Genomic DNA, 15,713 nt, shown 5'->3' on the forward strand with positions numbered 1-15,713 from the left:
ACCCAAAGCAATCTACAGATTCAATGCAATCCCTATCAAATTACCAATGGCATTTTTTACAGAACTAGAACAAAGAATCTTAAAATTTGTATGGAGACACAAAAGACCTTGAAGAGCCAAAGCTATCTTGAGGGAAAAAACCAGTGCTGGAGGAATCAGACTGCCTGACTTCAGACTATACTACAAAGCTACAGTAATCAAGACAATATGGTACTGGCACAAAAACAGAAATATAGATCAATGGAACATGATAGAAAGCCCAGAGATAAATCCACGCACCTATGGTCAACTAATGTATGACAAAGGAGGCAAGGATATACAGTGGAGAACAGACAGTCTCTTCAGTAAGTGGTGCTGGGAAAACTGGACAGCTACATGTAAAAGAATGAAATTAAAACACTCCCTAACACCATATGGAAAAATAAACTCAAAATGGATTAGAGACCTAAATGTAATACCGGACACTATAAAACTCTTAGAGGAAAACATAGGAAAAACAGTCTTTGACATAAATCACAGCAAGATATTTTTTGATCTACCTCCTAGAGTAATGGAAATAAAAACAAAAATAAACAAATGGGACCTAATGAGACTTAAAAGCTTTTGCACAGCAAAGGAAACCATAAAGAAGATGAAAAGACAACCCTCAGAATGGGAGAAAATATTTGCAAATGAATCATTGGACAAAGGATTAACCTCCAAATATATAAACAGCTCATGCAGCTCATTATTAAAAAACCAAACAATCCAAAAGGGGGCAGAGGACCTAAATAGACATTTCTCCATATTAGACATACAGATAGCAAAGAAGCACATGAAAAACTGCTGAACATCACTAATTATTAGGGAAATACAAATCAAAACTACAGTGAGTTATCACCTCACACCAGTTAGCATAGGCATCATCAGAAAATCTACAAACAACAAATGCTGGAGAGGGTGTGGAGGAAAAGGAACCCTCTTGCACTGTTGGTGGGAATGTAAATTGATACAGCCACTATGGAGAACAGTATGGAGGTTCCTTAAATAACTAAGAATAGAATTACCATATGACCCAGCAATCCCACTACTGGGCATATACCCAGAGAAAACCGTCATTCAAAAAGACACATGCACCCCAATGTTCATTGCAGCAGTATTTACAATAGCCAGGTCATGGAAGCAACCTAAATGCCCATCAACAGACAAATTGATAAAGAAGATGTGGTACATATATACAATAGAATATTAGCCATAAAAAGGAATGAAACTGGGTCATTTGTAGAGACGTGGATGCATCTAGCGACTGTCATACAGAGTGAAGTAAGTAGAAAGAGAAAAATAAATATCGTATATTAACGTATATATGTGGAATCTAGAAAATGGTACAGATGAACTGGTTTGCAGAGCAGAAATTGATACTCAGTAGTAGAGAACAAAGGTATGGACACCAAGGGGGGAAAGCGGCAGGGGGTGAGGGTTGTGGTGTGGTGAATTGGGAGATTGGGACTGACATGTATACACTGATGTGTATAAAATGGATGACTAGTAAGAAAATAAATAAATTTAAAAAAGAAAATTTTTAAAAAGATTAAAACATCTCTAGCAGTCTTCATTTAAACTTCTTCCAAACAACAAGGATTTATCCCACCTGAAAATGAGCCATTGTGTGATCAGCTATTTGAGGTTATTTGGGATCCTGGCACTTGGCATATTTCTGCCTATATCCATCTTATATACATTGCACTATCTTTTCCTAATGTAGTAACAAATAATTAGAAATCACAAGAAACATTTATCCATTCATTTTTCAAAAGCAGTTATCACCTCACACTGATAGAATGGCCATTGTCAAAACTTCTACAAACCATAAATGCTGGAGAGGGTGTGGAGAAAAGGGAACCCGCTTGCACTGTTGGTGGGAATGTAAATTGATACAGCCACTATGGAGAACAGTATGGAGGTTCCTTAAAGAACTGAAAATAGAACTACTATATGACCCAGCAATCCCACTACTGGGCATATAGCCTGAGGAAACCATAATTCAAAATGACACATGCACCCCAGTGTTCATTGCAGCACTATTTAGAATAGCCAGGGCATGGAACCAACCTAAATGTCCACCAACAGATGAATGGATAAAGAAGATGTGGTACATATATACAATGGAATATTATTCAGCCATAAAAAGGAAAGAAACTGGGTTATTTGTAGAGACGTGGATGGACCTACAGTTGTTGTACAGAGTGAAGTAAGTCAGAAAGAGAAAAACAAATATCGTATATTAACGCATATATGTGGAATCCAAAAAAATGGTACTCATGAACCTATTTGCAGGGCAGGAATAGAGGCACAGACATAGAGAACAGACATGTGGACATGGTGGGGAAGGGGGAATGGGATGAATTGGGAGATTGAGATTGACATATATACACTACCATCTGTAAAACAGAGAGCTATTGGGAACCTGCTGTATACCACAGGGAGCTCAGCTCGGTGCTCTGTGGGGACCTACATGTGTGGGATGGGGGGCGGGTGTGGGAGAGAGGTCCAAGAGGGAGGGGATATATGTATACATATAGCTGATTCACTTCTTCGTTGTGCAGCAGAAACTAACACAACATTGTAAAGAAACTATACCCCAGTAAAAAAAAAAAAAAAATAGCTGCAAATACTCTTAGGACACCCTGTTGATTTTTAGTGAAAGATATTTTGTTTTCTACAAGATTGATACTACAATATGTCACATATAAATGGAATGTGACTACTGCAAAGAGTTAGACTTGGTTTCATAAAAGCAAAGTTGATTATTGTGGTTCACAAAAGTACTATCTATAATTCATGATTTCCTTTTGTTTAAGTTTTTAAATCTTTTACTTATTTATTATCTAACAAAGTTTGTATCAACAGCGCACAGGATGATTTTCAATGAGATTTATTAGGCAAGACTGAACTAAATGCAAAACAGAAGTAGCTCTCATTAAGCCGCAGAAAAACACCTTTGCTTCAACTTGATGAAGCAAAGTTTATGTGTAAAATCTCAAGATTATAATGGTCTTGACAGTTTTATAAATTAGAGAAGAGCATTACAAATTTGGAAGTGTTCAAAGGAGAATGGAGACCAATCTAGTAAATATGTAATTAATATTCTTTTCATAATGTTAGACCTTCTTTGAGATTCAGATATTTTGTGTTTCAATCTCAAGGCATCATTTAAACAATGTTGTAAATTCTGATTTACTACACCAAGGAAAATATGCATATTAAGGTAGAAAATTACTCAGCATCATAATCCTACTTTGCTTATTCTGAAAATGTTCTGGTACATTTCCATTTCATCTTATTATTATGAAAAATGTGAAATATGTAGAAAAATGAAAGAATCTTATACCAAACACCAGTGTATCATATTCATTACTTAGATTAAAAATTCTTTCACATTTTGTCTTATTGCTTTAACTATTTATTAATATTTATATATACATATTTTTATGAACAACTTGATTATTACACTCTATATTTATAAATATATGTAAATATAAATAATATATATAAATTAGCATGCATTTCCTAAACAGGACATACTATTCAACCACAATACCTGTATCCTACTTAATAATAATAATATCTTTCTAATACATTAACATACAGTCCATATTCAAAATTCCCCATGTGTCTGCCAGTATATCATTTATAGCTATTTTATTTTCAACCATGATCCAAAATATTTCACACATTGCATTTGTGGTTATGTCTTTTTATTTTTTAAAAAATCTGTTTTAAACCCTCACCTTTTTACTACTCTCTTATGATATACATTTTTTTGCCTTTCTTTTGAAGTTTTGAATTTTATTTTTTATATAGCAGGTTCTTATTAGTTATCTATTTTATACGTATATATGTATAGTGTATATATGTCAATCTCAATCTATAAGGTACTTTTGACCCTAAAGATATCTGATCCCCAATAATACTTCACTCACTTTTTATTGCATGCATTAATGATCATTTACTAAATCATCTATTCAATAAGAAATAATTTTCTAATTTTATCATTCTTTTTATATTTTTAGCTGGCCCTCTTTAAAAAAGAGCTTTTGATTATCAACAGGAAATGAATTATAGTTGGATTAAAGGGTAACGTTTATGTTTAATTCTGCCTTTTTAATCAGACAACAGAGTTGGGTAATATTGGTGGCAAATGAGCTTTTCTTTATGCTTATCTCCCGTTTTTAATGTCATCATGGACTCATAAATTTTTATTAATTGAATATTTTAGAATCTTTTCCAGTCATTGTTCATTCTGATGCTCAAATTATGGGAACTTATTTTATATAGAAGAGGAATATTCTATGGAAATAGAGAAAACATCTGTAAAAAAATAAATGAATATTTTGGTTTATGCCTCAGAATATGTAATTAATTTAACATATATCTTGGTCCCTAAAAAATATTTAAATAATTACCTCACGTGTTTTTTTGTTATACATTAATTCAACAGAACTGAATAAGTTATCGAAACATTCAGGAGATACAAAAATTCAGCTAGAAGTTAAATAATCAGACATTGTTTGACTTACCCTACACCATTGCAAAGGCTATCATTATCATCTTCATCTAATAATTAGCATACCACCACTTAGGAACTGGTTTTCTCTGATACCTATATAGTTTCCGTTATGTTACTAAATATTTTTTAATCTTTCTTATGCCATACCAGTTAAAAACAGAATAATATCAGTTTTGCATTCAACTGCTATGTGTTTTATTCAACCGCTATGTGTTTTATTTTCATGTTCTATTTTAAAATAAACCTGTACTAAAGCTGCAGTATTTATTAGAAAAAACTAAGAATCAAACACTTGTCAACACAAATCTTGTTGAATTAAAAAGGACTTAAAATGTTCTACAATTTGTTTTTCTAACATATGGAACTCAAGGAAGGTACTGCTTCTATTAACAATTAAGTATAAAAACACATAATGATATCAATTTATAAAGATAAAATCTCTGCAAAAATTATAACTACAATGCAGATTCTGAAATAACATAGTAATATCATAACATCCAAAAAAAGCATCCATTCAGTCATTATAGAAGGGGCCATCTTACACAGTTCTGTCATATCTCGGCGCATAGCTAAATCTACCCTGGTAAATTTTATGGAACAAAAAGAGAGTTGACGAAGGAATCTGTAAGTAGACATTCTTGCTAGAAGGTGAGAGACACTAGGAATATCCTGTAATGGGGGGAATTTAAGCTCAGCATTTAGAACATGACAATCAGCACTTCAGATATTGGAACTTCAGTAAGTATCATGGAATTTAACAACAACAAACAAGGGATAAGTAGGCTGCATCGACAGGGATTTTAAAACCTGGATCCATTTAGAAATTGAATTTGACAATTGAATTTGACAGCTAGGCAGAATGCAACTGATGTTATAGAAATCTGTCTTATGGTGGCCAAAGCCACTAGAATAAATTCAGTATGACTTCAAGAGAATGTCACAAGCTTGACAGACTCCTAGGCTTACATGGACAAAGATACTAGCAAGCTACTAATAGAGGAGATCACAGGCACAGGAAACAAATGGAATCTAATTAAGCAAATTAGATTATAAGACAGGTCTTAGGTTTGGGGAACAGGATGAACATACTTTCTTTTCTAAATAGAGAAAAAAACACATCAAAGCTAGTCTAGCTTCAATAAATGACTTGATGTGCAGTCTTAATATTGAACTGGAATTCTTTAATTCTATACAGACCAATATTAAGTCTGATGGGTCCTGAAGTATGATGATCCAATCATGAATTGAGGGAAAGCATGTTGAAGCCATGAAGAAATAGGATTTGATGGCCTGCAGAACAAATAGATTTCGGATGCTTTCAATTTACAACTAAAATTGGTTCTAATTTAAAAACTAAACAAATACAATAGAAGAGTGCAATTTAAATGATTGGAGAAGTTCCTATATTTTAAATTGAGCATCAAACCGTGCACTTATATTTAGGTTACTGCAATGTTTAACAAGCAGAGTATCATATGGAATAATTCTTAATGTTTTAGATACACATATCACATTTTGATAAATCGTTCTAGTCCCATGTCACTGAGATATTTAATGCTTTAATATTTGCATGGTTTCTTGATGAAATTTCCTCATAAGATTTCCTTTTCTCCATGCATTTACTCTGAGTGTACCACTCTTGTGCCATATAAATACTTGCTTTGCCTTTTTTTTCTTATAAACATGCACTATTTTCCCTGAGATGAATTCCAAAATGGGTATCAATTGAAGTTTTATTTTTTGGTTATTATATTAGTTTCATGTCTTTCTAAAGGGAAATGATAGTGCAGCTAATCACTCTGGAGCAACTTCATATTTGAGTCCAGAAAATGGAACATTTTTTTCCTGTTCAAACTTTCAATATATGAAAGCATTTCTATGAAACCTTTAAAAAACTCAGAAATTCTTCACAAACTTGAATAAAGCATGCATTATTCTGTAGTGTGGTACATTAAACACATGATTATGTATAACAGCTTTACACCATCATTTTAATAGCACATTGTTTTAATTAGTTTAACTAAATCCTGTTCATTGAAAAATGTTGTGGCAGATTGTTTGGTGGCAGTTCATTTTTTCTGATTATACTTTTAATAATATTTTATCGATTACATGGAATACAGTTTTATCTCTGTGATAACAGACCTCACAGAAATAAATCTTTCATAAATACACTGAAAATATTACTTTTGCTAGCTTTTTAAGACAAATATTCTGAGTTCATTTTAAAGTTTTTAAAACTTTTACCTGTCGTTGAAAATAAATAATTTTATCCATACTCAGTGGTCAAAAAAATGTTGTTAAAATTAGGGGGAGTGGCATGTCTGTCAAAATCTAGAGTAATCAAATTTATCTTCTTTTGTAGTTTACTTTAATGCCTTGTACCATGTTTTAATTCAGAACTTAGAAATGTATTCAAGCCTATGAATTGAATATGCCCTATAAAACAGAGCCAGTTTTCCTTTGGCCAAATTTAGTTCTCTCAGTGATGACTCAACTTGTAATATTTCTGATCTGAGCACTGCTTCTCAAAGACCTAGTTTTGGATTGATAAAATGATTGTCTTTGAAAATGCAAAATCTTATAAGAATTATATTAATCATATAATTATATTTTACTATGAATTATATGAACTATAATTATATGAATTATATGAATTACTTTTTTAAGATTATGGGATTGGATATTACTTATTGATGTTTGGTGATTCTCTCTCTCGTTAGCATACCTCTTCTATATTATGTTTTCTGTCCTCTCATTACTGGACAATTCTATCTTAAACATTTATTGTATTTACATTTTAAACTGAGTAGCCAAATTGTGTCCCAGAACATAATTTTCACTCTGGGTTCACATGGCATAGGTCCTATGAATAATTTCTAATATTTATGAAAGTTATTTATTTTTTTAATTATCATTTTATGCCAGATGAGAATAATTATATCTTTGAAAATATGGTCTTTCAGCTCTCTATGTTCAGGCTCAACAATCTATATAGACCATAGTCAAACCATAGTCAGGTTCTTAAAATATCAAATCAATTTACTCCAAGTTATTTTAATAACTGAGAGTAAATTGTCTGCTTTCAATTTCCAGTAGACAATTACATCATATAGAATATCTTATGTTTACCGCCTGCTCTTCTATCTTAAAAAAATCATTCCTTGACCTACAACTACATACAGTTATTTTAGTTCTTTTAACAGGAAAAACTCTATATGCACAATCTCCAAATTAAAAAAAATTATCCTTCAATTTTTAAAAAATTTTCCTTCCCTGAGTTTTATCCCCAAATTAGAAAGAAGTTTCAATTCTTAAAGTCTTATTAATACAAGATCCATGTAGCCTGATCAACTACCAATTCTTAATTCTCATCATTCACCAACATTTAACCCAGATAAATATTTTCTTCTTCCAAAAACCATTCCCCTAATCATCACACCTCCAGCTACCCCAGCTCCTCAGCCGGTTTTGCTGGTTTCTCCTCATCTTCCCAATCACTGTGATCAGCACAACCCAGGTTTCAATCTCTGACATTTTTTCTTCTCCTTAAAGGATCTCATCAAGTCCCTTGTCATTAAATACCACCTCCTCACTGATGACCACATAATTTAATCTCTAATCTGATAGCTTGTTTAAGCATCCAATTTATATAGCCAACTGCCTAACTCACTTATCCTGTTACATATCTAAAAAGCATTTCAAATTTAATATGTCCAAGATCAAACATGTATTCACCCTCATCATACTTAATCCTCATGAGTTTTTCCCATATTAGTAAATCACAAGAGTATTCTACTACTTGCTCAGGACAAAAACCCAAAAATTCATCATTATCTACCATCATTCTTTCCTAAACCACATTTAATCCATCTGCAAAAGCTATCATGCCTTTATTCATTACACACCTCAAATCAACCACTATTTACTGCTTCATCATTATCATCCAAATATAAACTGTTGCCGTTATCTTACTTGAATAGCAAAAGCCTTACAACTGGTGTTTCTGCTTCCATCTTTAATCTACAAGCCTTTAGTTGATATTGAAAACAATTAATATACAAATATGGCAGATTGCCACTCCTCCATTGCATACCCTATGATTGCATTCCATCTTATTCAAAGTAATACCTAAAATCCACCACCTTTAATGGGGCCTAAAATGAGTTATATGATCTGGCCTATATTTCCCTTCTGCAGTACCCTATTCTTCTGCTTCAGCCACACTGGACTTCATGACAATCTATGCTTGAAATGATTTTCTCCCAGATAATTAACTGGTCCACACTCTTGTTTAATTCATTTCCCTCAAAAATCATGAGAGGCATTCCCTATCCACTTTGTGTAAAAGCGCAAATGCCTCCAAGGTGTGACTATTTCACATTCCTTGACTTTTTTCTGTTTCTTCCCCTACAGACCTATTAACACAGCTAAAAATGTTACCTAGAGTTATCTCAGTTTGGAAGATTTTCTTTTTTCTAACCAAAGTTTTCTTTTGAGGAGCAGTAGATCTATAGAGTGAGAATAGAATTTATTTTATCATGGAAGAGCATTAACTGCTCAGGGTTCTTGCACTGAATAGTTCAGGAAACTTCTCATGATGTCATGTGAAGAGAAGCAGAGCTCCCAGGGGTGAAGGCCAATTTAAATTCCTTCTTTTCTCTGAGACAATCGACATAGGGCACATTCTGGGAGAAGGCACTGAGCAAATATTGCATTGCTCTCTAGGGTAGCCCAAACCTATGGTCCTGCTAAAATCATAGTTTGTGCTGCAAAGTGACTTTTCACGTTACCAGAGCTCTTTATAAAATTCAAAATATAACTGCATTGCATCATTCACATTCTTTGTGGTTCAATGTTTATCTTTATTAGGTTAGTTTAAAATAGTAATGTACTATGTTACATCTTACATGGATGGAATGGAAGTTAATTCCTGCATTTAAAAAATCAAGGCCTACAGAGAATAAGTACATGGAGTAGGAGAGAAAGAAGGGTCATATTAGGCTCATTTAACAGTATTCCATTCAAGCATGTTCCACTTCCCCTCAGGACATTGTTATAAATATGGTCCCTGCTGAGTTTAGGTCTATACATCACTTGTAATATCTAGAGGAAGAGACAGTTAATGGTTTTACATACCTCTTGCTGTGCTCAGAATCATATGTCTTCTCAATCAAATGATACAGATAATTACTAATTCTAATAAAGACTCAAGCTTGACAAATTTTACAGAATTGTTTAAAATTCTCAAAGTTTTAAGGCAAACCTTATCAATACATAGTCCAATGGAAAGCAGACCTGATTTTGCTGTTGTATATCGATCTTAACAAAGTTATCCAAGTTTAACTCTCTCATCTTTGAAATCAGGTTCTAAACCATTAACAGAGTTTAATGTTCATTTTCTAGTTTTCTCAACAATGAAGTGGAAGAATTTTATTAATAAAGGTTAGTAATAAATAGAGCAAAACTACCGAAAAAAGGATATGAGTTTTGTAGCTGCTATGTTACACCCCCCAAAATTCATTGTTTTATATTGGAGAGTTAGATAAATGACAATTATGTAACACTGAATTTAATTAGTTTTCATTAATGTATGACTTGGGAAAAACAGTAAGGACACTTTATCTAATTCTTAAGTCACTTAGAATGTAAGATATCTTTTTTAGAAGAGATAGCACGCGAATTAAAATTTTTTAGGCTAGCATGCTGGTATTTCATGAAATATAAGAGAATTTTTTTCAATGTTTGATGGAAAAATTTCTGATCAAGTAAAGTACATAAACATAAGGCATTACCATGGATAATTCTTACCAATAGAAATTTGAAGCACCCAAAAATATCTATAGTAAGTAAGTGGCTTAACTTTTATTTAAATCAGAATTTCCAAAAATTATTTCATAATTGCTTATATTCAAAGAACATCTATTTGTATTATGTATAATACCTCTTTAGCAGGACATAGTTGGCAGACAAAAGTAAACAATGATTGCTTCTTTGATTTCTTCTAAATATAATACTATGGTAATAATAAAACTTTTACTTCCTTTTATTGTAGGGAAGGGAATGGAAATATAATTGTTCAGGATATTTTATCATTTTTTTAACCCAAGACAAAGAGGTTTTTTCATTATCTTTCATGGATACTATAGATTATTTTTAATTCTTATTTCTATTGAGTTTTTTTCTTTTTTAACTATGATTTTTGCAATATAATACAATATAATAAAAATTAGAAGAAAATAATAAAACAATTATACCATCCCAACCACTAAATTTGTATTAATAATTTAAAGTCACTTTTAATAACTGTAGAAAGGTTTATATGTGGGCTAATTTTTAACGATTTTGGATTTATAAAAATAAATCAAACAGAATGAATAGTTGGAGCAAGCTATGTATGAATATATGATCTGTTTCAACTTATGCTATTTTTATGTTATCCTTATAATTCTGTTTATTCAGCATCTCTTATTATTTTGCATTTCCTAATTAATTATAGCATCATATTTTGAGTTTTCAAATTGTGGGTTTTGTTTGATTGTTCTTTCATTTTTTTCATTGTTTCATTGTTGATATGATGTGAAGGAGCTTTCCAAATAAATCTAGAGGAAGAAAAAGGGATCATGAAGGAATAAAGGCACTTATCATTTCTCTCAAGGAAGGGATATAGGATATTTTTAAGTGCATACTAAATATATTTGTGATGCTGAACCTCGGAGTTCCATTCTAAGATTATTAGCTCTTTTGGCTATAAAACAAAGAATGTTGCTCACCTTTCAGTTCTACAAGGATTAAGTCATTAGCCACTATAGTTACTGACCAACAGTGCACCCTAAAAAGAATTCATGACAAAAACCAGAATGAGGCACTCTGTCCTTTGGAAAAACTGGCTTTTTAGTTAGACAGGAATATCTCCAGGCAAAAATATTATGAATGCAGATTCTTGCATCTTCCCATACATAGAAAAGCACTCAAATCACTAACTGAGATACCTGTTCCTCATAACTAGCAGTAAACTTCTACCAAGATGAATGTGGATTACACATATTCCTTAGCCAAAAGCATATATATACTGGCCTCTCCTCCTACCTCTTCAGATCAGTGCCCTCAGAGCTACTGAGAGACTGTTTCCCAGGCTATAATCCTCAGTAAGGTCCCCAAATAAAATTTAAAATTACAACTCTCACTGTGATTTTTTAAAACAATTCAGTCGACATGGCCATATGGTCATCATATATGATTTTTAAAAGAGCAGATTTAGAACTTTTGATTATAAGGGATAGTGAAAATGTGAACAGTAATCAAATGTAAAAGTGGTTGGAAGTAGAGGATGACACTAGATCTAGGACTTTGCATTTTGGGTGAGGTCTCTTAGCAGTTCAGTGCTTTAGAGAAGGTCAACGTATCATAAGAAACAACGCATGACATGACATTCTGTAAAGTGAATGTAGACATAATAAGTCCCAATATAATAAATTTCTCTATAGAGAAAGTTTTTAAAATAATGGAACCATTACTCAGTTTGTAGATGTTGCACTCAGACCTCCAGAGAATGCCAGGATATTTGTATCATTGAATACCTAGTGAAATGGGGAGAAACCTGTATCTGTAACTTGATGCCATACTATGATATGTTTATGCATCCTGGGCTAGACAGAAAAAACATTGAACTCTACCATCATTTGATATTTGAAAGTTTTAAAACTCAGCTCTACACAGTTTCAGATTGATGTAATTTTATTACCATGTGCCAAGAAATTAAAATTCATACATGCTTCATTTCTTTTTGATATTTTAATTTTGGACATCTTTTTAAAATTACTTTGTTATGAACTTTTCTGAATGACAAGGTCAAAAAGACAGAGAATCTTTTTTGCTCTAACGAGAAGTAGATAGCACAAATACAACTATTTCATACTGTTGATCTTCCAATAATTCAGTTCTGAATTTTAAGTTCAATATAAACAGAGTTGTCAGAATTCACACCAGTTATATTGGTGAAAATAGACCCATGGTAGCATCCACCTACAAACACATACTCTTGAGTTCTAACAAAATTAATGCACATTAAGACACTTTTCTAAATTTCCTGGCTAAATAAAACTGGTTTTGAATTAAAGTGAGAGAAAAGAATGAGAAATAAAGAAAGGAAAATTTACATAATGTCTTTAATAAAAAAGAAATGACAAGAGGGTGGTTTTAGTAACAACTTGAAATGCAAATTAGCGTGGAGTGGCAAACAGGAATTGATAGGAAATGCTGAGAAACAGCATATTGAGCTGAGAAGAAAAAAAAAAAAAGAACAGTATATGGTGGTGGCAATCACAAAAAGACAAAGAAATTATGCACCAAGATATACTAAAAAGGAGAAAATAACATTAAAAAAAATAGTCCAGTGAAGTGAATAAAGAATCTTATTTTGTAATTTAAATATTTTGATTATTTAAAAACTCTAATCTGATGGTTATTGCTTCAGAACTTTCTCCTTTCCTTGCTTTTCCCCAAATTAGTCACAGCCTCTCTCATAATATCTTTATCATCAAAATAAACGTTTTTGCAATTGTTTTGCTATCAAAGTAAATCTTTATAATATATTAAAAATCTCCAAAATATATAAAGATAAAAGTAAAAAATTGATTTTAGCATTCAAAGTATATCTACTAATTTTTCTAATTATTATATTATTATTATTGTTCTAATTATTTCTAGCCTGCTTAGATATGTATTTTTGTACAGAAATATATTTTAAATCTATACATTTAAAATAGGAGTAATATGTATTTGATAATAACTTTTTCATGTGAAATTTGCCTTATCTATTTTTGCTTGTCAAATCAAATTGATCTGTGGCAATTTTCCATTTTATGGATATAAATATATTTAATCCATTTTGGTTATATTAAAATTTTCTGCTTCTATAAACAAGGCTGCAATTAATATATATATGAGCATGTCATATAATTATTAAATTCTTCCTTTGAAATGAATTCCCAGAAGTAGAATTTCTGGGTCAATGGTTATGTATATTTTGCATAACTTTATTCATATTTATCAAGTGCCTTCCAGAAATTTTATAAGAGATCTTTTCTTACAGTCTCTTAGATTACCTATTTCTTAATAACCTCCTGGACAATGGAAGTTTTCATATGTATATTTAAAATCTTTTATCTTTCATAATTTTTTTCTCAAAATTTTGTAATAGAATTTTGTATATGATGGACATGAACCCTCTACCATGTGTATTGTGAATATTTTTTCCATTTTTTAACTTGTCCTTTATTTTATTTGAATTCTCTATCCTGTTGAGAAGCTCTTTAATTTTTACATTATTAAATTATCAAGCAACTCTTTTTTGATAATTGCTTTGGTATTATGCTTAGGCTGTCTTTCCTGCATTCCTAAATTAGATATGCAATCAGAAGCCATAAAGATTGACAGTAAACAAAACAATCTTTTATATAAAAGAAGATATCATGAAAAAGAAGATGTGAAAGAGGCAGATATTTTTAGCAGTATGTATAACAAATGATTAACTCTAATATAAGATCTTTAAAATTTTTGAGAAAAGTAATACAAAACTTTTCTAAAACTTCTAATGTTATTGCCTGATAAGTTGCACATCAAAAGCACAAATGGTTGGGCTTCCCTGGTGGCGCAGTTGTTGAGAGTCCGCCTGCCGATGCAGGGAACATGGGTTCGTGCCCCGGTCCGGGAAGATCCCACATGCCGCAGAGCAGCTGGGCCCGTGAGCCATGGCTGCTGAGACTGCACGTCCGGAGCCTGTGCTCCGCAACGGGAGAGGCCACAAGAGTGAGAGGCCCGCGAACCGCAAAAATACCCACAAATGGTTGATATATATACATATGTACAGTATAGACTGTGCTAATGTTTACTAATATGTCATTATTAAACCGTCACATCATGCAAAATATAAAATATTGGTAACATTCAGTGTTGGCAAAGAAGTACCTGATAATAAATTTGTATCTTATTTCATTAAAGTTTAAATTAAAAGAAAAAATAGAGTGAAATATTTAATTGTATTTTTCCAAATTGAAACTGTATATAAATTTGACTTAAATGAGCAACTTCTAGCCATTTTTCCACATACACAAAAAACACTTGCACATATGTACAACTCTATAGATGAATGTACAGTCAGCTCTCCTTATTCCTGGGATCCGCATCTATGGAATCAACCAACGGCAGGTAAAATACATACAAAAAGAAAATTCAAGCAACTGACAAAAAGCATAACTTGAATTTGTCATGCACAGGTAACTATTTACATGACATTTACATTGTATTTACAACTGTTTGCACAGTATTTGCATTGTGTTAGGTATTATAAGTAATCTAGACATGATTTAATGTGTACAGGAGAATGTACATAGGTTATATGTAAATACTAGAGCATCTTATATAAGGGACTTGAGTATCCAAGGATTTTGGTATCTGTGGGGGTCCTGGAACTAATCCCCACTCAGATACAGAGGGACATCTGTATTTGTTTTTGCATTGGTGTGATAATTAAAAATAGACACAGAAAAGGAGAAAGAAAGAAAGGAAGAAAGGAAGAAAGAAAGAAAGAAAGAAAGAAAGAAAGAAAGAAAGAAAGAAAGAAAGAAAGAAAGAAAGAAAGAAAGAAAGAAAGGAAGAAAGAAAGAAAGAAAGAAAGAAAGAAAGAAAGAAAGAAAGAAAGAAAGAAAGAAAGGAAGAAAGGAAGAAAGGAAGAAAGGAAGAAAGAAAAAGAAAGAAGGGGAAAAAGAAAGAAAGAAAGAAAAAAGAAAGAAAGGAAGAGAAAGAGGGAGAGAGCCCTACATATTTATTAATTTGGGTTGCAAATGACAGAACCTAACTCAAACAAAATTAAGGAAAAAGGAATATATTCTACATGCAATGGAAATATTCAGAGATAGTTCTGGATTTAGTCAAAGGGAGATTCAGGGGTTCCAGCAATATCCTCAAGTAATATTAACACTTTCTATTTGTGTTGGCTCCAGGGTGATTCTCACTGGTTAGTGGCAACATTGCTGCCACTTATTTGAGGCTCAGTTTTCGAATGCAGCAGAAATATAAATGTCTTCATTTTTCACTGTACTTTTGTACAGTGTTACACTATACAAATCGTATCATTTGCTCATCCCTAAACAAGATACTGTTT

The sequence above is a fragment of the Lipotes vexillifer genome, unplaced genomic scaffold (genome assembly GCF_000442215.2).
Source record: "Lipotes vexillifer unplaced genomic scaffold, Lipotes_vexillifer_v1.1 scaffold160, whole genome shotgun sequence".
NCBI classification, from domain to species: domain Eukaryota; kingdom Metazoa; phylum Chordata; class Mammalia; order Artiodactyla; family Lipotidae; genus Lipotes; species Lipotes vexillifer.